This window comes from Schistocerca americana, chromosome X (assembly GCF_021461395.2).
Source record: "Schistocerca americana isolate TAMUIC-IGC-003095 chromosome X, iqSchAmer2.1, whole genome shotgun sequence".
Lineage (NCBI taxonomy): Eukaryota > Metazoa > Arthropoda > Insecta > Orthoptera > Acrididae > Schistocerca > Schistocerca americana.
The window spans coordinates 282,405,170-282,432,646 of NC_060130.1; the positions used below are offsets into that span (position 1 = coordinate 282,405,170).

The 27,477-nt window shown below is 44.1% G+C and overlaps 1 protein-coding gene and 1 pseudogene across 1 annotated transcript in view; one reads left to right on the forward strand and one right to left on the reverse strand.

Moving 5' to 3' along the window:
• Window positions 1-27,477, reverse strand: part of LOC124555116 (cuticlin-4) — a 248,103-nt gene that overhangs the window by 185,037 nt on the left and 35,589 nt on the right. The gene's annotated exons all lie outside the window — the stretch shown is intronic.
• On the forward strand, window positions 17,089-17,207 carry LOC124557362 (annotated as a pseudogene).

A 27,477-nucleotide genomic window follows, 5' to 3' on the forward strand; every position in this document is an offset into this window, starting at 1 on the left:
GGCATTGTTGGAATATTCGCCATTGTAGTGTTGGGCAGATGGATGTGAACAGCGCGTAGCGTTGGCCGTTGGAGGTGGGCCGCCAGCAGTGGTGGATGTGGGGAGAGATGTGGCGGAGTTTTGAGAGCGAACGATCTGGACGTGTGTCCATCAGAAACAGTACATTTGTAATATTGGATATCATGAACTGATATATATATATATATATGATGACTTTGGAACATTATTAAGGTAAATACATTGTTTGTTCTCTATCAAAATCTTTCATTTGCTGACTATGCCTGTCAGTAGTTAGTGCCTTCAGTAGTTAGAATCTTTTATTTAGCTGGCAGTAGTTGCGCTCGCTGTATTGCAGTAGTTCGAGTAACGAAGATTTTTGTGAGGTAAGTGATTCATGAAAGGTATAGGTTATTGTTAGTCAGGGCCATTCTTTTGTAGAGATTTTTGGAAGTCAGATTGCGTTGCGCTAAAAATATTGTGTGTCAGTTTAGTGTTGATCAGAATAGGTAAAGAGCGAAATGTCTGAGTACGTTCAATTCTTCTCAGCTGTTTGAAAATCAAATAATGTAAGAGGTTTATCAGCATAGACATTCATAAATTTTTCTAAGTGGACGTTTCAAGTGAACCTCGTGCAAGGTACTATGACAGTCAAGAAGTATCGCATAGTGGTTGCAACCACGTACATTCATTCATGACAATCATGTTTCTTGACGGCAGTGGCATTTTTCAACAAGCCAATGTACCAAATCACAAGCCCAGGAGTGTGATGGGGTGATTCAAGGAACACAGCGGTAAGTTATAATTGATGTGTTCGCCCTCCAACTCGCCAGATGTGAACCCGATCGAACACATCCGGTATGTGACTGAACGTGGCGTCAGAGCTCACGGCCCCCCTTTGCGGAATTTATGGGAATTAGGTGACTTCCGTGTACAGATGTGGTGCCAACTCCCTCCAGCGACCTAACAAGGCCTCAATGCTTCTATACCACGACGTGTCGCCGCTGTTATCCGTGCCAAAGGTGGACGTACCGGCTATTAGGTAGATGGTCATAGTGTTCTGGCTGATGAGTGTATAGGTGCAGATAATAACTGTAAATTGCTCATGAAAGTGTTTCCGCTTGGTTCCTGTGTGTGAAAATATCTTATGTGAAACCCTGGATTCATGCGTTACGAAGTTCCGCTCTTTCTAGTCACAGCTTTCAAATGTTATCGAGGGGAAGTGATGAATTCGTCGACTGAAAACTACTCAAATATTAATAATTTTGCATAGAAAAATACAACTTACATTTTGTCTACAATGTTCTCACAGAACTAGCAATCTGACGCAGTAAATACACTACTGGCCATTAAAATTGCTACACCAAGAAGAAATGCAAATGATAAACGGGTATTCATTGGACAAATATATTATACTAGAACTGACATGTGATTACATTTTCACGCAATTTGGGTGCATAGATCCTGAGAAATCAGTACCCAGAACAACCACCTCTGGCCGTAGTAACGGCCTCGATGCGCCAGGGGATTGGGTCAAACAGAGCTTGGATGGCGTATACAGGTACAGCTGCCCATGCAGCTTCAACACGATACCACAGTTCATCAAGAGTAGTGACTGGCGTATTGTGACGAGCCAGTTGCTCGGCCACCTTTAACCAGACGTTTTCAATTGGTGAGAGATCTGGAGAATGTGCTGGCCAGGGCAGCAGTCGAACTTTTTCTGTATCCAGAAGGGCCCCTACAGGACCTGCAACATGCAGTCGTGCATTATCCTGCTGAAATGTAGGGTTTCGCACGGATGGAATTAGGGTGGAGCCACGGGTCGTAACACATCTGAAATGTAACATCCACTGTTCAAAGTGCCGTCAATGCGAACAAGAGGTGACCGAGACGTCTAACCAATGGCACCCCATACCATCACGCTGGGTGATACGCCAGTATGGCGATGACGAATACACGCTTCCAATGTGCGTTCACCGCGATGTCGCCAAACACGGATGCGACCATCATGATGCTGTAAACAGAACCTGTATTCATCCGAAAAAATGACATTTTGCCATTCGTGCACCCAGGTTCGTCGTTGAGTACACCATCGCAGGCGCTCCTGTCTGTGATGCAGCGTCAAGGGTAACCGCAGCCATCGTCTCCGAGCTGATAGTCCATGCTGCTGCAAACACCGTCGAACTGTTCGTGCAGATGGTTGTTGTCATTGCAAAGTCCCCATCTGTTGATTCAGGGATCGAGACGTGGCTGCACGATCCGTCACAGCCATGCGGATAAGATGCCTGTCATCTCGACTGCTAGTGATACGAGACCGGTGGGACCCAGCACGGCGATCCGTATTACCCTCCTGAACCCACCGATTCCATATTCTGCTAACAGTCATTAGATCTCCACCAACGCGAGCAGCAATGTCGCGATACGATAAACCGCAATCGCGATAGGCTCCAATCCGACCTTTATCAAAGTCGGAAACGTGATGGTACGCATTTCTCCTCCTTACACGAGGCATCACAACAACATTTCACCAGGCAACGGCGGTCAATTCCTGTTTGTGTATGAGAAATCGGTTGGAAACTTTCCTCATGTCAGCACGTTGTAGGTGTCACCATCGGCGCCAACCTAGTGTGAATGCTCTGAAAAGGTAATAATTTGCATATCACAGTATCTTCTTCCTGTCGGTTAAATTTCGCGTCTGTAGCACGTCATCTTCATGGTGTAGCAATTTTAATGGCCAGTTGTGTAATTTTGCATAGAAAAATACAACTTACATTTTATCTACAATGTTCTCACAGAATTGGCAATCTCACGCAGTAAATACGAGGGGTTCAATAAGTAACACAAGACAGTTTTTTGTGAAAGCAGGTTGGTTTTATTCAAGATTCCAGCAACCATATTATTCCCCGCTCTTTTGGCTACAAATCACTGTTTTTCAACATAATCTCGGTTCAATGCGACGGCATTACGCCACTTTCTTTGGAGGGCCTGTATGTCCGCATGGTACCACACTACTGGTCGACGTCGGAGCGAACGTCTTGCTGCATTAACAACCTCCCCATCATATGCGTATTGCTTGCTACGGAGAGATCCCTAATAGGGCCAAACAGATGAAAATCGGAAGGTGCGACATCCGGGCTGTAGAGCGAATAACAGTCCCATGAAGTTTCATGAGCTCCTCTCAGGTGCACAGACTTGTGTGAGTGCTTACGTTGTTATGAGGGAGGAGAAGTTCGTTTGCATTTTTGTGGCGATGAACTCGCTGAAGTCGTTTCGTCAATTTCCTGAGGGTACCACAGCACACTTCAGAGTTGATTGTTGCACCATGAGGGAGGACATCAAACAGAATAACCCCTTCAGAGCCCCAGACGACCGCCGCCATGACTTTACAGGCTGAGGGTGCGGCTTTCAACTTTTTTTTCGGATGAGAGGTGGCGTGGCCCCACTCCATGGATTCGAAGTGATGAACCCATGTTTCATCGCCTGTGATGATGATCGACAAAGGATTGTCACGATCAGCCACGTAACGCGCAAGCAATTCCGCACAGATGGTCCTTCGTTGCTCTTTATGGTACTCTGTTAGGCGGCAAGGAACCCAGTGTGCATCTTGTTATAATTCGGGACCCAGTTTTATGAGAATTATTGGAATTAGATTAAAATGCAGAAACTTTGGCATCAACATTAACAGCTATATGTAACGCCAAATCATTTGGTATAATAAGGCTGGCGGTAAATGGTTTTTGCCAGACTTTACAAAGAAAAAGTTGAAAACGTCTCCGTTATAACGGATTGACTCTCACATCGTTCATCAGCGTGGTGTCTGTCGGAAAGAACACACACCACGCAGTATCCGCAGCTGCACTCTGTCTGATATGTTTTGTTGTGTTCCCAATATTTTGATATGGTTTCTTGTAGTAGAAATATTTGATCAGTGGTGGATCGATTTTTTATAAATCCCGCTTGTCTATCATCTATTAACAACTCTTTTAAATACAATTCAGATCTCTTTTGAAGAATCTTGGAGACCACTTCGTAGGCTGTGCTAATTAATGAGATGCCTCTATAATATCTGCATTTATTTTTATCAAACTTTTTATGGACAGTTACTGTGATCGCTTCTTTCCACTCAGCTGGCATTGTTTCTTCAAATGGTTCAAATGGCTCTGAGCACTATGGGACTTAACATCTATGGTCATCAGTCCCCTAGAACTTAGAACTACTTAAACCTAACTAACCTAAGGACAGCACACAACACCCAGTCATCACGAGGCAGAGAAAATCCCTGACCCCGCCGGGAATCGAACCCGGGAACCCGGGCAGCGAGAACGCTACCGCACGACCACGAGCTGCGGACCATTGTTTCTTCGTCCCACATGTTGGTCACCAGTTTGTCTATTTGTTTCGCAACTGCATCTCCTCCCTTTTTGAATAGTTCTGTTGTTATTACATGTCTCCCTGGAGCTTTGTTGTTTTTTTAGCTTGATTGTCTCGGCTGTGTCTTTCTTTATCGTCGGTGCAAGTAAGGGATCTAAGTTCTGATATTTATGTTGCTACTCAATTTCTGTACTTCCACCCTCGACATTTAAAAGCTCCTCGAATTATTCCTTCCAAATTTCTATACCTGTTATTCTTTCCGAAACGGTATGTCATATTTAGGTTTCCGTACATTAATCGTTAAAAATTGAACCCTTACAGGACCTCTTTGCTGTCCGTCCGTTAGTCTGTTTGTCTACTGTTTAAACCCCTTTTTCTCAGAAACTGATAGAGCTATCAAGTTGAAATTTATGTCACGTATTAAGATCTACGGTCTATTGACGACGTAAAGAATTTAAGCTTCTAAGTCAACGCAGTCAGAAGATTAGGCCATATCTACCACGCATTTTGATACACGCTAAGTCACTCATCAAAACCTATGGATGAACTATTTATATACGTGTCAGGCCTGGTGGTCTAGCGATACAGCGCGTACTCTTGAATCAGTGGGTCGCGGGCTGATTCTTGGTCGGACCACGGTTTTTTCAGTCTTCGTTTTAACCTAACCTTCACCTCTTACCGACGTGTGGTGTCGCCAGAAACAACACGTGGTTCGGATTCCACATTAAACTGTGGGTCTCCTTTCCCTGGTTGAATAACTGGGGTAGGTGAATGACACACAAGTCGCCGAAGTGGTATCCAAAAAAACACTTGCACCAGGCTATTCTGCCACACCACATAATAATGATTATTACTGTTATCCATGTACATAATTAAGTTTGTTCTGAACCCTCAGAGTGCGAGCCATACTTGTACTTGTTCGTTTTTTGTATCTTTAATGCCACCCATCCATGGTATATGCCCTTACTTGAAAAATCTATCTGACCTATAAAAATCTCTTTCATTTCCTGCAGTGTTATCCTCTTCCGCTCTTTTAATGCTTTCACTGTCAAATTTTTCCGAGTGAAAGACATTGATGTATCGTTATTTTAGCTAACGTCGTCGTCAGAAGTAATAGTATGAAAAAGAATATTTCCCGCAGTTTCTTTTTGCAACGCAGAGAGGTGTAGGACATTCCGGCCGCTGTGGCCGAGCGGTTCTAGGCACTTCAGTCCGGAACTGTGCTGCTGCTACGGTCGCAGGTTCGAATCCTGCCTCGGGCCTGGATGTGTGTGCTGTCCTTAGGTTAGTTAGGTTTAAGTAGTTTTAAGTGTAGGGGCTGATGACCTCAGATGTTAAGTCCCTCAGTGCTTAGAGCCATTTGAACCATTTTTTGAGTAGGACATCTGTGTCCCACTAGTATTTTGACTTGGGACCTATATGTTCTAGTAGGAATACAATGAATGATCATCCTGTATTTTCATTTATGATACATATTTTCAGAAAAGCACTTCGATTGAATTTGTGATTACAAATATTTGATACTTCCGTAGATTATTCCAAATGACAAGCAAATTCGAGTGTCTCGTGTGGCAGTCACGTCCATCCTCCTACTCGCGATATGTTGTGAAACAGTTTTTTCATAAATCAGTTTGACACCTGGTATATAGTAATAACGGCGGAAGGCAATGGCAAACCACCTCCACTAGGACCTTGCCTAGTACGGCGGTGCGGGTCTCCCGCATCGTCCCCTACGCTTCTCGGAGTATAGGACCTCATCATCATCATCATCATATGGCAATAACACGTGGCAAATTCCCACTGGTTCTCTGATACTCTATCCAGGGTCACATACGTCCCAGTGATAGTGGAGGATTAATTAGAGCCGGCCGGGGTAGCCGAGCAGTTCTGGGCTCTACAGTCTGGAACCGCGCGACCGCTACGGTCGTAGGTTCGAATCTTGCCTCGGGCATGGATGTGTGTGATGTCCTTAGGTTAGTTAGATTTAAGTAGTTCTAAGTTCTAGGTGACTGATGACCTTAGAAGTTAAGTCCCATAGTGCTCAGAGCCATTTTTTTGATTAATTAGACTCTCCACATGCTCTCCCTATTTTCTTCCGAGACGATTTTTGGTTTTCCCGTTCTATGTACGATTTTCTTTTTTAATTTCAGGACTGATATCGGGCTAATGCCCATAATTAACGATTAACTCGTCAACACGTTGACGCACTGGGTGTATAAGGCACGGGAAGAAAGGTAATTTAACATCCCGTTGACACGTAGCCCATTAGAGACGAAGCGCTCGCGAATGTATATGAATGATGTGGGTGGAAATCGACTGTACCCTTTTAAAGGAATTGTTAAAGGAAGCCAGAGAAAAACCTAAGTCTAGATATTTCGACATGTATTTGAGCTCCTCAAGGTGGCTGAATGGGTAATGGACAGATTACAAATTCGGGATTCAATCTCCGGTTGATTCTAGGATACTGTCTACCATATATTGCTGCTTTCACTTAAGCCAGTGAAATGCTCCGTAGTTTGGAGTAGTTACTGGCTAAGTAAGTTATTTTGTAGACAAGTGGAAACTAAAGCCACACTACTTCCACACTGTTTCCAGTGCCTTAATTACAAGACTATCACGATCGACAGACTCAATTATCGTTCTGGACAACGTCGAGTGATTGTTGATTGTCTAGCGTCTGGCTGGGGATTCTTCAAGGCAAGGTGGGCGTGTCACGAAGTACGAGTAGAAAGGCTGATTCTGCTGGAGGTAAGTTTCTTGTGAGAAAGGAAGGGTGAGGCACATTGCGCCCACACAGCACGGTCAAGGCGATGCTGGGACGCAGCCTTTCCTTTCACACAGCGATGCTGGATGTAAGAGTACGGATTTAACTTGCTTCACCGCGTCTGAGTAAGTATAGCAGTCATTAGCACGAAGGTTGATTTGAACACCACATCGTATACACGGAGATGATACCCATGGTCTTCTATTAATCTAATAACTAACTCATTCAACCAGATATACGGAAACATATCGTTTGAACTCGAATACGGATCACTATCCAACTTAATATTTTTAACACCAGCAAAGGAGACGTTTAAGCCACATCACGTGCAATGCTTGGAAAAACATAGAGACTATGCAGAAAAGCAAGATGGTATCGAACACCAACCATTTAAATTTGTAGCTTCTATGGCTGTTGGGTTTCGACTGGTATGTGTTTACAACACTCACACCGGCTTACGATGCATACCGCAGTATCTTGCCAATTCATCACCGGCTAGCATGGAGTTGCTACTACTAAGTGTGTTCGCTTGTTGAGCTGCGCTCTGTCATTCGTTTCTTCGCAGCAAAACAACCATCCGCTGCCGATATCTACAGGATCTAACCTCTGTCTTTGGGGAAAGCTGTATGAGTATTCAAATGGTTCGACGTTGTCGTGTGCATTTTCTGGAAGGGCGTGAAGGTGTGCATGACGAACAGTGCACAGAAAGACCCATTATAGCGACATCCAATGATGCCATTATTGCAGTTCGCAGTATTGTGGAGGAAGATCGTCGCGTTACCAGTGAAGAAAACCTAATGCGGCTACCTCTTGGAGTTACAATTGCACGCTCACTCATCACAAAGATCCTGACAGGCCATCTTCACTACTGTCAAGTCTGTTGAAGATGGCAAATTTGCTGAGTGATGTCCACAAACAGCAACGGATGGCTTCACCCAGAATGCTCTTCAAACGGCATGTCACTGGGGATGAGACCTGGGTCCATTATTAGATTCCTGAGGCAAAACGCCGGGGCATGGTGTGGAAGGAACTAGGCGAAAGTGTCCAAATAAAGGCAAACGTCTCACATTCGGCGGGGAAAGTTATGGCAGCCGTCTTTTGGGACTGTCTGGGGGTTTTGCTCGTTGATTACTTGTCTCGAAATAGCACAATAGAGGTACTGTAATGTCTTGAGGAACCTGCGAGCCGCCATCAAAAGAAAACATCCTGGACTTTTATCTCGCAAAATTTTCTTCCTTCATGACAATACAATGACAACTCGAATGAACCAGTTGGAGTTCGGATGATTCAACTGGGAAGTGTTCCCGCATCCTCCATTTTCACGAGATCTTGCCCCAAGTGATTTTTCACATGTTCTCCAACTCAAAGGTCTGCTTGGATGTAAGCATTTCAACGCCGATGATGAAGTCACATCAACAGTGAACAGCTGATTACGACCATAGGATCCGACGTGGTACAACAATGGTTTGGAAAAAACTTGTGTCACGTTACCAAACATTCTCGGAAAAAACATGTAGACAAATGCTAGCGGCCTTAACCGCAGGAGTAACATCGGTTCCAGTCAGATCACTGAAGTAAAGTGCTGTCGGGCTTGGCTAGCACCTGGATGAGTGACCGTCCGGCCTGCCGAGCGCTGTTGGCAAGCGGGATGCTCTCAGCCCTTGTGAAGCCAACTGAGGAGCTAACTGATTGAGAAGTAATGTTTCCGGTCACGAAAACTGACAATGGCCGGTAGGGCGGTGTGCTGATCACATGTCCCTCCTTCTCCGCATACAGTGACGATTATCAAAAATGGTTCAAATGGCTCTGAGCACTATGGGACTCAACTGCTGTGGTCATAAGTCCCCTAGAACTTAGAACTACTTAAACCTAACTAACCTAAGGACATCACACACATCCATGCCCGAGGCAGGATTCGAACCTGCGACCGTAGCGGTCGTGCGGTTCCAGAGTGCAGCACCTTTAACCGCTCGGCCACTCCGGCCGGCAGTGACGATTATCGGCTGAGGACGACATGGCGATCGGCCCGTATCGTTTGGCCTTCCGAGGCTTTATTTATTTACGCGTAAAGTTCCATAGGACCAAATTGAGGAGCAAATCTCCAAGATCATGGAACGTGTTAGTACATGAAATTACAACATAAAAGTAATAGCAGATAAAAATAAAATGTTTATGAACCCGAAAAAAGTCAATCCATAAGTTTAAGTAAACGCAGTCAATAATACGACAAGAATCAGCTTAATTTTTCAAGGAACTCTTCGACAGAATAGCGGCCTTGTTCGGACGGAGTGTGTAGAAAAGTAACAGATGCACTGTACAATGTCAGTAAAATTATTTCAGCATGATAAATTGTGTGTACTGTTTTTTTATAAAATAAGGAAACTTACTTATTGGACGTCCCACTTAAATGCTGTCTCAGTTATGGGCTGCTGTGTAGGTTTTATGTGTTACAATACAGTGGTAACTAGACAATGAAAGAAAATTTGTTTTACACGTTCAACCGTACAGCACGCTATTTAATCAGTTGTTGTGATTTTGAAAGACAGACCTCAGAGCACATTTCTGTGGGGAAAATATTACTACTTACTGTATTCAGTAATTCTACATTTTGTGTGGAAGTTATACAAAGGAATTCTGACCCCTGCAGGATCTATAAATCTGAAGTTATTTTCATGCGTAGCAGTTGTAAGACTTACTAATATTTGCTCAGAAACTGGAGAATATGCCTGTACCCAACCTGATTTTATCAGTGCGATATCGCATTAATACCATCAGTACTAACAAAGATCGTGGCATGCTGACTGCCTTAGACTTTTTCGTTTGAATTTTCTTCATTATAATTTAACGGTCTTGACTGCAGTAAAATATAATTACAATTCATTACATTTTTAGTGCGACCAGGAGTATTAAAAACAGTAAAAAATAATACAGATGGTTGAGTCTCCCTCACATGAAGAGGTCAGGTTTACACGAATTTACTTCGATTTACGCGTATAATTACATTTCCCTAGCAGTTAGTGCAGTTCTGACACGCTGGTAATGAGCACGAAGCAATACAGTTGTAGCTGATTCCTCAGTTCCATAAATCGGGTAGTTGTTGTAGTAAAGGTAAAGGTCGTGTGACTAGGGCCTCCCGTCGGGTAGACTGTTCGCCAGGTGCAAGTCTTTCGATTTGACGCCACTTCGGCGACCTGCGCGTCGAAACTACTGCAGTGAAATGGTGGAAGAGCGAGGTTTACACGTGCCACTTCTCTTTGCTCCTCACTCCCCGCCCCCCCCCCCCCCCCCTCCTAAAAAAATAAAAATTTACGGTTACCGTGGTTTCCCTGGCTAGCTTAAAGTACCTAGCTTAAAGCGAATTTCTGGGCGATTGCTTTAAAAAGGTTGCAACCAGTACTCTTTCACATTACTCTTCTATCTTAACTTGACCTTCGACTCTAATGGCCTCGTGGTCGACGGGACGCTAAACTTACATCTTCCTTCTATTCTTTTATTTTCACAGAGATTGTTTCATTGAAGGTCAGACGAACACGATGTAACGGTTCCTCAACAAGAACAGATGGAACATGATCTCCGTGTTCAGCCATTATATAACAATATTTCCACTTGACTCAGCTTTTTCTCGCTATATCACAACCACTAATTCATGTTTCTGCTATATCCAGTCAGTTTAGAATATGTACGGCTGAAACGGAAAGGCCTATTACCAATGAGTTATCAAATTACATTACGTTTCACCAACGAAATAGAAATTCATACTGTGAGAACTAGGGAATTTGTCCAGTAGAAACAATTCAAGCAGTGACGTCACATCACTTGTTTGAATATAGTGTTTGTCTCAGTAATCTTGAGAAAATGTTTTTGCAACTGACGAATTAATTTCAGCGTCTGTTGTAGCTGATAAAACTGTTGTAGCACGTAATGAAAATAAAATTAAAAACTACAAGGCATCGTTAAGCAATGATAGTCGCGTACAGTTAACACCTGTTGATACGGAAAACTGCAAATAGCTGGAAGAAATTCTTGAATTACAGTCACAATGATAAGTAAGGTTTAAGCACAATCGGGAAGAAAGGAATACAGAATTGAAAAAATTGGAAATTTGTGGTAAGGTCTTATGGGAACAAACTGCTGAGGTCATCGCTCCCTAAGCCTACACACTACTTAATCTAACTTAAACTAACTTACGCTATAGACAACACACACACCCATGCCCGAGGGAGGACTCGAACCTCCGACGTGGGGAGCCGCACAGACCGTGACAAAACGCCTCAGACCTCGCGGCTACCCCGCGCGGCACGGCATTGTAAGACTAGAGCAATCACTACAAATTTCTGTCAGTATTTCCTGACAAACGGGAATTCTGATTAGGAAAAGTTCTTTCCGTATCCAATACGCACGTGCTTCAAACATAACAAAAAGCTATGCATTAGACCCATTTTTTCACTCGCGTCTTTACTTTCTTTGTGAATAAGTGAAGCTTACTACGAAAAGCCACAGAGTGACCATTTGCATTTTTTTTATTGGGTAAAATCCTCGAACTTTTGAAGCAGGTCTGATACCGATCGTAGTCTCGGAATCGTTGAATTTGCCACTAAGGACCATGTCAAGGTTGGCGACGTTTCTGAGACGCAGAGAATTTTCGTCGTTGGCCAGTAGACGTCTTGCTCAGTATTTAATCTTTCTTCCACCATGAAATCCAATGAGATCTACAATGTAAGCGTGTGGTGAGCTGATAACTGCCTCAGGCGTTGTAGTTCCCGACAAGTCTTGCCTCGGAGCTCAAAGCAATTGCTCCGTGTTTTAGAGATTCGGCAACGTGTGATCCGATCACAGCAGTGCAATGACAGCCCTTTTGTTGAAGAGTTCGAAATGTCGAGATTGGAACTTCATGTCATGAGTGGTGGAATGGAGGTTGGCCATCAATGCAGCAAACTCGTGGTGAATACATGCCCAATTTCCGTGCAATTATGGCAGAGAGACGTCCAGAGTAAAGGTGGGCATTGGGGTAACGTTGCTAGTGCCTAGATGTCACTCTCAACAAGCGCCCAACTTGACGCCAACATGTGTGAGAACTGAGGGTCAAAGCGACGGGAAGGCTGCGCCAGTGTTAACCGCTCCTAAACCTCACAGCACTGCCACAGCGCCTCCAGTTTTGAGATATGCTGCAGTACTCCGGGCTGTACATCAACAGCTTTAGGGCTGTGACTTCCAAAATCTTTCACAGTACTCCGAATGGTGTCTATGAAGACTGCAAAGTGGCGCGGTGTATCCGTTTGAGATTTTATTTACGGATGAACCATCGTTTAGAAACCACGCATAAATCAAACATGGCATATGTACTGCTTCTCAGTAGAAAATCCACATGTCTGAGAGCAGTGTATAATATCGACCTTGCTCTGCCAGCGTGCGGTTCCGAGTTTTCATGAATCCCTGTTTTACTGATGGGGCTGTAAATAACCAAAAAATCCGCAGGTCCTACCATGTATGGCTGCAGTCATTGGAGACATCCCACTGGACGTAAGGCAGTCCATACAGTACTAACAACACGAATGTTCCGACCATGCCGTACAGATAATTACAGACCTTCTTAACAGAACATTGTGAGATCGTTGATCCATCTCGTTCGGGGAAAAAAAATGCCTTCACGCTCACCAGACGTAGCACCCATCGAATTTTATGTGCGAGAAAACTTAAAATACGAGATCTGTAAGGAAACACCGATGACCTACGAAGACATGAACTGACGCATAACAATGGTCTTTGCAGCGACAAGTCTGTTTGTGCGGAATCGGCTTGTAGCATTATCAGTGCTCGAGCTCAACATTTAGGGAACTTGATACTGCAGTCACACTGATACGCGTACGAACTGCACCTGAGCTACGTGTTTGCTTACATCTGGTACACTAGGACAGGCGTTTGTGGGACATCTTCTACGGTCATTTCATTTCCTGACGATGTGACAGATGTTCGTAGCGCTGTTATCTTGTAAAATTCCACACATGTTAGCCCGTTGAGGACCTCCGAGAAGGTTCTTTCCAATGCCACAGAAAGAACTATTCAGTTCAATTACAATTAAAAAAGTCTGTGTCAACTCGGCAGCTCTAAACGTTAAAAACTACTTACATGCGTCAGGAAATTTTCTGCATTATCCGCTACAGCTTAGCAAACCCTACATGGACATATCCGCTCGTTCTACTATATATTTTTAGTGTTGTGTTGTAGCTGCCTCACCTTACACAGTATCTCTGACATGCATTGGGAAAATGAAATGCAGTCCATCAGTCGCCACCAAAGAGTCTTCCAGGCTCCGATAGTTCGGTCTCGGGAATGAAATCGACAGTTAAGAGAGTTAATGAACAACGTCATAGAGAGAATTCCACGTTTGTCACTCATGCACTGCAGCTGGGAATAGGTATTGTACCTCTCGACTGCTTTACTGATGTGGAAGACATATTTCTTTATTTTACTTTGTTTATCTCCGGTTTCAGAAGTGAGCTAATTATATGTTTGTTCATTGTACGGAAGTCTTACTCGCCTGTAGGCCTTCAGACGTTCTGTTCAGGAAATGGTCTCAAATTTCATGACCATGCTTTACTTTTGGTCACCTGTGTAGTCAGATATTGTTGCATTCTGCGGAAGGATATTCTGTTACAAAGAAAATAGCTAACAAAATTGCGCACTCCGTCAAGAAGAGATACACATTTGATAGTGAGAATGACTGTATGCATATCAATTAGAATCAACGGCCTCTGTTCATTTTAAACGCCATACTTACAGTAATGCTTATCTTTGGGACTCCCAGTTTCCATATTCCAGCGGACTTCGTCAATAACAAGTAAGATTTGTCAGCGGTACATTTTTACCTTTTTCCAGAGAAATAAAAGCTATTGTAGTGATTACCGTAAAAGAAAATACGTGAGATCGACTCTCTTTGACGTCGAGATCATTTTGTTAAGGATGGGGTCGTAATCAGCCGTGGTGGGTTGAAGAAACCATCCTAGCAATCATCTAGGATGATTCCATTAAACTAGGGAACCATTTAAATTAGAATAGCCGTACGGGCAGTTGAACATCGTTCTTCCGTAATACATGTCTGACGTTCTAACCATTGTATTATTTCACTAGATGATCTCTCGGAATGACGAAAGTCCCTCAAATTACGTTATAGAATCACATCTGTTTCCCTGTATGTGTTCTCGAATGTTCATCCAAATGGAAAAGTGTTAACTTATTGAGCCTCATCAAGTACGTTTATGCATTCAGTACACAAAACGAGTGTTTACAGGGGTTCTCACATAGGCTTCCGGCAACTTGTTGATGATTTACGAGATGTGTAAATGTATCAAATGGATTACTGTGATAAGCACCTGAGTTGTATAGTGAAGCTTTTGAGAGATGACAGTTGAAATGAATGATTTGGCCTTTCTGGAATAGCACCAAAGGGGTCACTGATCATAACGCCCAAATCCGATGGATTCTCGCCACCAAGAGATAAGTGCAGTTACCTAATCCGTCAAATTACAGCCGCAGGTGAAAATGTCGGGAAAGTACATGATATGGAAGTAGACGATCGGCTATTACAGGTCTGTGAAATAACTGACCCCAAAGGGATACCACAGGAAAGAACGCAGTAATATTTGCATGAAAAATTAATTTTAAGATACGTTTCGTAAGATGGGTGGCAGATTTGCTGAGTGATTAGCAAAATAAAAGCGAAGTGGAATTTCTCGGTAATGTGTGGACTATTTTGAAGAGAATCTAGCTGATTTTTTAACAGATTCGTTACAGTGGAATTGCTATGGGTCCACCAGCACACATCAGAAAACGAAAGAGTAATCAAGTCAATGGATAGATGCCGGCAGCCCTTAACCAACAAAGGAGAAGTAAATTTTATCTGCTGAAATGGTTATGACCTGTATTTTCTATTTTATGGATTAAAGGCGTTTTTCTGTCACTTATCGCTTCTGTCGCCTCTGGCAATTATTTGTTCACGCTAAGTTACGTCATGGTTTCGTGTCTGCGTTAAACTGTAGTTCTCTTATACAGTAAGTGGGTGGGTAAGTCAGGTCAGAAAAAAGCAAGACACCACCTGCAATAGGACCACGCATTGTTCGGCACTGTGGTGATCAAACTAACATATGGGTTGAGGACAGCTTTACCTTTGCCTTTACCCTTTGACTTTCATTATTTCCACGTCTGTAAAATCTGTGGCTGGAGAATGTTTTGTGTCCAGTGAAGCAGCAGCAGTCGTGTATTTTACGGATATGCAGACTTCAGGGCCAGAATCAACTTGGCGCTTCAGTCCGGAACCGCGCTGCTGCTACGGTCGCAGGTTCGAATCCTGCCTCGGGCATGGATGTGTGTGATGTCCTTAGTTTGGTTAGGTTTAAGTAGTTCTAAGTCTAGGGGACTGGTGACCTCAGATGTTAAGTCCCATAGTGCTTAGAGCCATTTCAACATTTGAGAATCAACTTGCTGCGCAGACGTTAGACAACACACACGGCGCTAAAAAGAGTTGAAAAATAAGTGAATTTTTCTCCTAAGAGTATACTCTTGTTGATAGGCCGAAAAGTTTCCACGTTTTCTCGTAAACCCTCTCCACTGGTGCACGTTTAGCTGTAATGTGCCGCTCAATGTCCTATCTCTTCTCCTTTCCAGCCGATTTATGTGCTGAAAATTTCTTTTGAAACCACAATTCCAGTCCACTGAGGTGTGACGCTAACACAATAATGCTGTCTACCGAGTTCGTCCAGCGATCCGTATAATGTAGAGCTTCCAAATACGTGGAGACTTTAGAAAGTACGTTACACCTGTCGTCCCACGCTAAGGCCATTGCACAACAAGGGTGGCACACTGTCAAAAGAAAGTACATGTTCCCATTTCTTGCAGATGCAGTTCTGCTGCGGTACGTGATATAGATACATCACAGTGTGCGACTGAAATGGTGCAGCAACTGGAAACGTGCTCAAAAGATGAGGTACTGATGACAGTACGATTCTTCTGGGCAAAATATCTCAACTGCACGCAGATTCACCGTTAAATTCTGTAGATACATGGACCAAATGAAATCTAGTGTCCAGCCATCGTGAAATGGTGTCAACAATTTAACCAAGGCCGCAGAGGCGGGGGTGATACTAGTCGGCAAGTACTGCACTTGCACCATGCGATTTCCATTTTTTCGGCATGCTGAAAGAACATATAGAGAGAAAGAGATTTTCCAATGATGAGGACGTTTATAAGCTTTATAATTGTACAACAGCCACGTTTTTCAACATTTCAACTGTTGACAAGTTAGCATTGAGGACTTTACATAGCGGCTTTCGAATGACTCAGCGGCCAAGCAGCGGGTTTCTATCTCGAGGAACTGGACGATTGGTAGAACATACTGACTGTCGTTTAGGTAGAGTAGGTGACAATGTGGAAAAATAGTGTCGTGCATCTGTGTCACTTCGATGTGTAGTGCATTAATCAATAGAAGTTACTTGGCCTACCATAATCATGTGTAACTTACTTTTTGAAGTCCAATCGTAATACTGTAAGGCAGACTGGTAAATTTGACATCTTGCCGGTCATTAGAGAGAGATAACGTACCTGTCCGGCCCTCCAGGCTTGGGTCTGCCATGATTTTCTATAACCATCTATGGCAAATGCAGAGATGGTTTCTTTGAAAAGGTCAGGACCGATTTCCCTTCCTACCGTTTCCCCAACCCGATGTTGTGCTTCGCCTCTAATTATCTCTTCATCGACGGGACGTTATGCCTTAACAGTATTTTCTTCGTTCCGTTTTAGAGACAGAGCATTTGCTCGAGTGGGGTAAGAATTGAGCCGTTACTTTTTCTTAAAGGCACAACTCCAGTATTTACTAGGATGACAGTAAAACAGGATGGCTCACCAGAGATTTGATCCTCGGTTTTGCGGAATACCAGTCAGTTGTCTTAACCTCTGCACGGACTGCCAACGGCTTTGCCTCGTTGAATACACCGGTTTTCGTCAGATCACCGAAGTAAAGCGACGTTGGGATAGGCCAGCACTTGGATGGGTAACCGCCTGAGTACGCCACGTGCTGTTGGCTGCTTTGCCTTAGCTTTTACGGCAAAGCGGTGGAAGGGAGGTGGCGTAAATTCGTTGGCCATCAGTCTCTGCGCCAATGTCCTGTGTTAAATTCCAACTCTTTCCGCAGTGTCTCGTAGATTGAGGGCATCTGACACTATTGATGGCATTCCGTCCGTCAGATTGGGACGTTAAGCTCGGCAGTCCCTGGTGCTATTCGACTAGAGTAGGTTATGTGCCGGCACCGTGTTTCACCTTCTCCCTTCTCTCACCATCGTTCACCACAAACATCACACAACAGTACACAAACATCACAGTCGCATACACTTACTACACACTGGACTCACATTCGGGAGGACAACGGTTGAAGACCATGTCTGGCCATCCTGATTTAGGTTTTCCGTGATTTCCCTAAATTGCTTAAGGGGTGTAGGACGTCAAACAGGACGTCTTGGAGCAGGAGAGACACCACAGGAATTTTTAACTTTCACAGTCTATACTTTTAAAAATAAACTCATAAAGCTTTGTCAGAATGACCAGAAAGGATTCAGGATTTACACTTATAGTGGTGGAAGTTCAAAAATATAAGAAAATAATTTATTTTTTTACATTTGTATTTCACTTTTCTTTAAGTAAGGGAGATTCTTCGATGAATTTTGCACAGCATACAAACCATACTTACAGGTGTATGAAACTCTAGAATTTTCCAAACCTATTAAAAACTGTGGTAAAAATTGAGATAATTAACTATAAAATTTGAGTTTTTTTCTACACATGAAGTTTAAAATGTAACAGCACATTCATTTTTTCATAAATTAAATAATTTCTAGAGTTTGATACACCTGTAAATATCGTATGTATGCTGTGCAAAATTCATCGAAGAATCTCTCTTACTTATGAAGAAACATGTACCTATAGCAACAAACGCAGCCAATAGAAGTGAAAAAATGATGAACTTTCACATGCAAAAAAAAATTATTTTGTTATTTTTTTGAACTTCCACTGCTTGATTGTGAATCCTGAATCCTTCCTGGTCATGCTGACAAAGTTTTATGAATTTATTCGTAAAAGTATAGGCAGTCGAAATTAAAATGTCCTGTGGTGTCTCTTCTGCTCCAAGACGGCCCGTTTGACGTCCTACCCCCCTTAAGGCAAATGCCGGGATGGTTCCTTTCAAAGGGCACGACCGATTTCCTTTTTCATCCTTCTCTAATCCGAGCTTGTGCTTCGTTTCTAATGACCTTGTCGTCGACGGAATGTTAAATACTAATCTCCTCCTACTCCTATACTTACCAGATACACCTACAGTACACAACTCTCATATTTCGCGAAGGAAAGGTGCCATTGTGCGCGAAGGATAGGAAGAACCTTTCCGATTAGGTTACAGAACCTGCCCTCCAGGGCCTCTCAGCCAACAATGCTATACGACTTTATTTTTTACTGCACTAACTGTTGTGGTGCAAATAAAGTTGTTGTCGTGGAAATAGGTCCGCCAGTGAGAGTCAGAATGAGGATACGTTGATCAGGCTGCATCACAAAAGACTGGACCGGAAAGGATTACTGAGAATGGCAGTCGTGTTGCACGTCTACATCAGGTTTGCGGTGAAAAAGAGGACGTAACAAAGTCTTAGAAACAACTGTAACGCGAATCGGTCTATTTGTATAAAACTTGGGGAAATGTCAAGGGGCGCACAATGAAAAGCTGTGGAAACAAGAGTGGCGCAGGCAGGGGAAGAGCCGTGCAGCAGGTGAAAGCTGAGAGAGTGAGAGGCCCACGCACTAGCCCTGCCAGTGAACTCTGCGACGCCACTCCCACACCGTCTAGAAACGCAAACGCCGGCCTTTCCATGGCAGGTCAGCACTCCTGTTAGCAATCGGTTCGTCTTATGTTGTACAGACTGCAGGACATGACGAACTAAGCTGACTTAATACACTACTAGCCATTAAAATTGCTACACCAAGAAGAAATGCAAATGACAAACGGGTATTCATTGGACAAATATATTATACTAGAACTGACATGTGATTACATTTTCACGCAATTTTAGTGCATAGATCCTGAGAAATCAGTACCCAGAACAACCACCTCGAATCCTGCCTCGGGCATGGATGTTTGTGATGTCCTTATGTTAGTTAGGTTTAACTAGTCCTAAGTTCTAGGGGACTAATGACCTCAGCAGTTGAGTCCCATAGTGCTCAGAGCCATTTTTTGAACATCCACCTCTGGCCGTAGTAACGGCCTCGATACGCCAGGGCATTGGGTTAAACAGAGCTTGGATGGCGTGTACAGGTACAGCTGCCCATGCAGCTTCATCACGATACCACAGTTCATCAAGAGTAGTGACTGGCGTATTGTGACGAGCCAGTTGCTCTGTCACCATTGACCAGACGTTTTCAATTGGTGAGAGATCTGGAGAATGTGCTGGACAGGGCAGCAGTCGAACATTTTCTGTATCCAGAAAGTCCCGTACAGGACCTGCAACATGCGGTCGCGCATTATCCTGCTGAAATGTAGGGTTTCGCAGGGATCGAATGAAGGGTAGAGGCACGGGTCGTAACACATCTGAAATGTAACGTCCACTGTTGAAAGTGCCGTCAATGCGAACAAGAGGTGACCGAGACGTGTGACCAATGGCACCCCATACCATCACGCCGGGTGATACGCCAGTACGGCGATGACGAATACACGCTTCCAATGTGCGTTCACCGCGATGGCGCCAGACACGGATGCGACCATCATGATGCTGTAAACAGAACCTGTTTTCAACCGAAAAAATGACGTTTTGCCATTCGTGCACCCAGGTTCGTCGTCGAGTACACCATCGCAGGTGCTCCTGTCTGTGATGCAGCGTCAAGGGTAACCGCAACCAGGGTCTTCGAGCTGATAGTCCATGCTGCTGCAAACGTCGTCGAACCGTTCGTGCAGATGGTTGTTGTCATTGCAAACGTCCCCCTCTGTTGACTCATGGATCGAGACGTGGCTGCACGAACCGTTACAGCCATGCGGATAAGATGCCTATCATCTCGATTGCTAGTGATACGAGGCCGTTGGGATCCAGCAAGGCGTTCCGTATTACCCCCCTGAACCCACCGATCCAATATTTTGCTAACAGTCATTGGATCTCGACCAACGCGAGCAGCAACGTCGCGATACGTAAACCGCAATCGCGGTAGGCTACAATCCGACCTTTATCAAAGTCGGAAACGTGATTGTACGCATTTCTCCTCCTTACACGAGGCATCACAACAACGTTTCACCAGGCATCGCCGGTCAATTGCTGTTTGTGTATGTGAAATCGGTTGGAAGCTTTCGTCATGTCAGCACGTTGTAGGTGTCGTCACCGGCGCTAACCTTGTGTGAATGCTCTGAAAAGGTAATCATTTGCATATCACAGTATCTTCTTCCTGTCGGTTAAATTTCGCGTCTGTAGCACGTCATCTCCGTGGTGTAGCAATTCTAACGGCCAGTAGTGTATATATCTATCCGCGTTACTACGAAGTATACAGCAGACGGTTTCTTTCTAGAGCCATGTGTCCACGGTGTGGCAACAGGTGGCTTTTTTCAGGAGAATCACCTTTTATGCGCCGTGGTGCAGATGGCCCTAGGCGTGTATGTACCTGCAGCAACCGTCGGAAGAGTCCAGGCCGGAGGAGGGTGCGTTATAGTCTGGGGAATGTTTTCGTGGTATTCCCAGTGTGATCTCGTCATTCTGGAAGGCACAGTGGCTCAACACAAGTATGCATATATCCTCAGCACGGCGGCATCTAGAAGCAGGCCAGTGCGACGTTTCACACAGCTCACAGTGTGCGCGCTTTGTTCGAAGAGCATCAGGGTGAGTTTACCGTACTCCCCTGGCCACCAGACTTCCCGGATTTAAACTCAACGGAGAATCTCGATGGGACTGTTCGCGCCATGGATCCTCAACCGAGAAACCTAACGCAGCTGGTCACGGTACTGGATTCGGCATGGCTCCAAATCCCTGTCCGTACCATTCAGAACCTCGCTGAGTCTCTTCATGCAATTCTCACAGTGGCCCACGCTGCAAAAGGTGATCGTGCAGATTTTTGATAGATGGTCACATTACTGTGACTGGACAGTGTATGAAAGAAGCAGATGTAATACAACCAAACACGTCTTGCAGGATAGATCGTCCGTGTTTAACATTAACAGTGTTTCTCAATCTATGACAGGAACCAACCAGACACTGCGGCGAACGAGTACATCATAGAATTTTTCTCACAAATGGTGGATCGTACGACTTTTTGAGAATGTTTAGCTTTGTTTTAATATCTAATATCGCATCAAAAAGAGCTAGAACTCTTAACCATATTAAAAACGCCTTATTGATTGCGTTTTGTCTATATATCGTAGTCAACAGAGTCACAAGAACTAAAACCACGTTTCCGCTGACAAGTAATCATTGTTCTGGTTTTTATTTAATAGAACAGTCCATCAGGCGCGACAAAGACACAAGAAAGTGTTATCATCCAATTCATATTCTGTGCACCAGAATCGTCGTTACAAATGATACGTTTTTTTGTTTTTTGTTTTTGTTCTTAACCTTAGTGTCTATCGCTTTCACTGAGCGTGGTAGAGGAATAATTAAGACAATGAAGACTGGGATTCAGATTTCCGTCTTACGATCCAGATTTAGGTTTCCCTAAATTGCTTAGAGCAAATGCTGCATTGTGTGCTTTGAGAAGGACGCCGCTGATTTCTTTCCCCACTCTTCCCCAATCCGAGCTTTCGTCCCATATCTAACGACCCTGCAATCGACGGCCCACAGAACCCAGACTTCCTTTTCCCTCTTTCAATACTTTTAGAAGCTATAACGAATTTTTTTCCATTTGTGTTCATAGTTCTGTACGTGGACACTCTGAAAAAACTGAAGCGCACCATCAAGTCTACACGTCCAGAAATGTTGACGGACGGCATCATTCTGTTGTAGGATAATACACGCCTACATGTTGCCGAGGCTGTTTCAACTACGCTGCGGAAGATTTGGTAGGAAACCCTTACACATCCTCCATACAATCCAGATCTCTCCCCATGCGATTTCCATATTTTTTTGGAGCCCTGAAGAAAGACATTCGTGGCCGTCGATTTGCTTCGGACTGAGTGGTGCACGTCTGGGTACAATTATTGTTCCACAAAAAAATGGTTCAAATGGCTCTGAGCACTATGGGACTTAACTTCTGTGGTCATCAGTCCCCTAGAACTTAGAACTACTTAAACCTAACTAACCTAAGGACATGACACACATCCATGCCCGAGGCAGGATTCGAACCTGCGACCGTAGCAGTCCCGCGGTTCCGGACTGCGCGCCTAGAGCCACTAGACCACCGCGGCCGGCTATTGTTCCACAGGCAACGGCAAACATCTTTTTCATGCAGGCATAGACCGTGTTGTCTTACAGTGGGATACATGTATTAAGACTTATGGTGATTACTTTTGAAATAATAAACAGTTTACTTACTTTTTTTCCATCTGTCTCGTTTTCATTTGACTGTCCGTTATACATCATGTCTATAAATTTAGCGATCTTCGAAATCGCCGGCCGCTGTGGCCGAGCGGTTCTAGGCGCTTCAGTCTGGAACCGCGCGACCGCTACGGTCGCAGGTTCGAATCCTGCCTCGGGCATGGATGTGTGTGATGTCCTTAGGTTAGTTAGGTGTAAGTAGTTCTAAGTTGTAGGGGACTGATGACCTCATATGTTAAGTCCCATAGTGCCCAGAGCCATTTTTTTGAATTTGAATATTTCTCATAGCGGTGTTTCGTAGTTGTGGGGAAATGTTCAGAATGGAGGAAACAATCGACTGCAGTTCAGGAAAGGTCGGCTATGTGCTATAATCCAGAAGCAGGATCGTTATGTTGCCTTCAGTGCCTCAAAACTTAAAACCAACATAGCCTCTGCCCCAGGAAGAGATCTAGCAAAAGTTTCTGAATGACACATATCCCATGAGACTGAATCATCGACTTCTAGACGATGGTCTGTTCGCTCAGTGGTCTACCAGATGCAATATACTCACACAAAAGAACTGCGGGTCTCACCTAATGTGGTTTGTGAGCGACCGTAAGTGAATTCGGGAACAATGGATACATCTACATACAAACTTCATCGGTCATTATGCGCTGCTTGTTGGAATGTATATTGCACCATTAATAGCCACTCCCTGTCGTATTACACAACGACTGGAGAGGAGAAAACAATGACTGCCTTTGCACATCTGTACAGTGATATTCTTTCTCACCTTATTCTATGATCCCTGAGCGAGTTGATTGTGAAGGTAATTGGCCGGTTGCAGCGTCTACCTCGTATACCAGGTCTGTAAATTTACCGTACAAGGTTTCATAAGAACAATGATGCCTTTCTTTCAGATTCCCATGTAAGTTGGTTGAACACTTGTGTCACACTTTCGTGTAGGTGGTACCAAGCCCTTGCGATCCTAGAAGCGCGTCATTGAATTCCTTCGAGATTTGCTGTCATGCTTATGCTCGAACAGCACTCTAGAATAAGTCTCACTACCAATTTGCTTCCGAGCGAGGTGGCGTAGTGCTTAGCATACTGGACTCGTATGCGGAAGATCGGCGGTTCAAACCCGTGTCCGGACATACAGATTTACGTTTTCCATTATTTCCGTAAATCGCTTCAGGCAAATGCCGGGTTGGTTCCTTTGAAAGGGCACGGCCGACGTTCTTCACCATCCTTCCTTAGTCCGATGGAACCGATGACCTCACTGTTTGGTTGCCCCCCCCCCTCCCCTAAGTCAACCAACCAACCATTTGCTAGCAGTTCTCTTAACAGATGCAACGCCCTTTCCTAGGGTGATCTGTTGCGAACGTGTCACAGTTTGGCTTGGAGAGCGATTCACGCCGTCTATTAATCTAGCACGCCTTTGGAACACGTTATAACTTCTCCATTACTGTAGACGGTGCCAGTGTTCTCGTCTATGGCGTTATAATGTCAGGAGGGTGTACATCACTCCTTTCCCGTGGTCCTTTGGCCACCCGTGTGAAAAACAACTTCCTTTAATCATACACGGCGTCTTGCAAACAATAGATGTAGGTGAACGAGTACATACCATTTTCCTGGATTTCCGACAGGCGTTCGACACTCTCACATCGTCGAATACAAGCTAACATACGAGCATAGGAAGTATCTTCCTGGTTCGAGGAATATTTAACTACTAGAAACCAGAACTTTATACTGGACGGCAAATGTTCCACAGAACGGAAGGTGAGAACGGGTTTGTCCTAAGGAAGCCTAACAAGAATTCTAAAATTCTAAATACACATTAACGATTTATCAGATACGATCAATAGCACCGAAAAATTATTCGCTGACGATTCTGTTTTTCACAGGAAATAACGCCGTTGGACGATCGTAAGGAAAATTTCCAATGTGTGTACTGAACAGCAACTCTCTTCAAATTTAGGTATAAGTTAGATACTGTCTATAACGAAGAGAAAGAGTCCGACAGCATTTGATTACAGAATGATTGGTGAGCATCTTGAGCTCGTCATATCGTGTAATTATTTAAGGAATAGTACTAACAAGAGCCGGCCGGTGTGGCCGAGCGGTTCTAGCGCTACAGTCTGGAACCGCGCGACCCCTACGGTCGCAGGTTCGAATCCTGCCTCGGGCATAGATGTGTGTGATGTCCTTAGGTTTAAGTATTTCTAAGTTCTAGGGGACTGATGACCTCAGCAGTTAGGTCCCATAGTGCTCAGAGCCATTTGAAGTACTAACAAGTGATATGAAATGGGACACTTATGTAAAATCAGTTTTAGGGGAAACGAGTGGAAAACTTAGATTTGTTTGTAGGATTCTTGGAAAGTATAGTGCATCTGTAAACGAAACTGGATAAAGGACGCTAGTCCGACCAATTCTACAGTGTTGTTCCAGAGTTTGGGTTCCTTTTAACTAGGCAGACAACTGACGTCGAGCGAATTCATAGACGCGCTGCTACGACCATAACATGTCGGTTTAAGCAGTACGAAAATGTGTAAGAAATTACGAAATAGATCCGCATGCTGCGACCTTACATTGTGTTTGCTACACAGTAAAATATGTGCCGGACCGAGACTCGAAATCAGATTTCCCGCTTATCGCGAGCAATGACCTTAACCACATTTTTTAATTCTTTTTTTTTAAGAGCTGTCGTCTTAACTACTCATCAAAATGAACAACAAAAATTATCATAGGAACGCCCTTCTGATGCAACAAACGAAAACGATATCAGCATACCAACGAGAGAACAGTAGGTTCATACTGATTCCCAAGTGTTCTCGAAAAATTTTACATAGTCCTGTCACCACTTCGGCTATAGGAACACGCCTCTAGAACCGATCTAAACTTCTATGTGTCACATAGTCAGAACCCTTAGCCCCTATGCTCCCACAATTCGTTCTTCCCGAACAGAGAGTCATGTTTGCCCGTCGATGTACGCATTCATGTCTGAAGGACATTGATTGTGAAGATACAAACATTGTGTAAACACAGACATTGTAACCATCAATGGAGTATCCATGCCTCGACGGGCTAAAATGACCATGTATTTGTCTCCCTGTGCTGGAATCACGAAATATGCGAGCATAAGGATTGTGACTATTGACATATAGACGTTTGGATCGGTCCTGGCGGCGTGCTCGGATAGCCGAAGTTGTTAAGGCGACCGCTCGCGATAAGCGTGAAATCCGGGTTCGAGTCCCGGTCCGACACAAATTTTCATGCATCGCGAACACCTGACGTCAATTTCGCAGTATACGAACATATTTCGTAACATTTACAATAGTGCTTGATCCTTCAGACATGCTTGCATGCATGCCTGAAAGACCTTGAGTTGCAAAGTTACATGCAATGTATAAAGACATGAATTGTAACTATCAGTGATGCATCATGATGTATCAGTAACACTCGAAGAACTTACATATATAGTACATCTCGTATCTGATGTGGCCATTTCGGTCCCAGAGTTCAATTCTATCTAGCATACGCCGCTGCCGGACCGTTCTGGAAGACCTCCGCTTGTGGGAGACCTGACCGAAAGTAATAATGGGCGGCCTGTTCAACAGCATAGGGAGACGTTCCCATCTCGCAACACTGTGAGAGGGGATCGATCACGCAGCCGGCCGGAGTGGCCAAGCGGTTCTAGGCACTACAGTCTGGAACCGCGGGACCGCTACGGTCGCAGGTTCGAATTCTGCCTCGGGCATGGATGTTTGTGATGTCCTTACGTTAGTTAGGTTTAAGTAGTTCTAAGTTCTAGAGGACTGATGACCTCAGATATTAAGTCCTATAGTGCTCAGAGCCATTTGAACAATTTTTTTTTTCGATCACTATAGACAAACTTTCTACACGCTGCCGACGGAGGCATACTACTTACTCGTACAGCCGTTCCCATACATGGCCAATGGCACGTTCTCCGGTATAATTACCGAACAAGGCGGCACAGTGGTTAAAACACTGTATTCGTATTCTGGAAGATAGTGGCTCAAATACCTGCGTGGTAAATCATATTTAGATATGCTCAGTTTACTAATCGACTTTAGGCGTATTCCGAGATAATTTATTTGGAACACGGCAGATTTCCTGCACCATTCTTCACCAATCCGACTTTGTGCTAGATCTCTAACGACCTCATCTCCATTCCTTCCGGTATAACTCGTATCCGCATCACTGTGTATATGTCACTATATTACCAGGGCAGCTTTTACGTAACACATTATCACTGTGTTGTTTCTTGGATCTCGTTACATGAATACATAAATAACTGCGCAAAATTCCGTCGTAAAAATAATTATCATCGCGTTATGCAGATAATGTTCAGTCAATTCTGTAATTACACACACTATACAAATTTCGCGAGAACACGTCCGAACGGGATCGAAAACAGAAAATAATGTGTGTCTGCGTTTGTCGCATTAAGTAACTAGTTAAAGGTCTTCATCTTCTTATTTTGCCTTTTCCCATTTCTGTACGGGAGTTACGGGGTTTTTGGAGTCACTGGGGAAGGGGGGAGGGCGAGGAGGAGGGTGTTCTATGCATTGTGCTACTACGTATGCCCTATGCTCTACTCTTTATTTTTGAGTTTATTGGTAGAACTTGTCATTGGTAGCACCTTTCCCCAAGGGACGGCATCTGTGTACGTCATCTGTCTACGTCTAGAGTAAATATCACGTTCAACTGCAAGAACGTTTTCGAAATATTTGCGTGTCGTGTGCCATTGTACAACAATCATTGTAACTATCTGTACACCACTGGTTATGGCCCTTTTTATATGCAATTTTG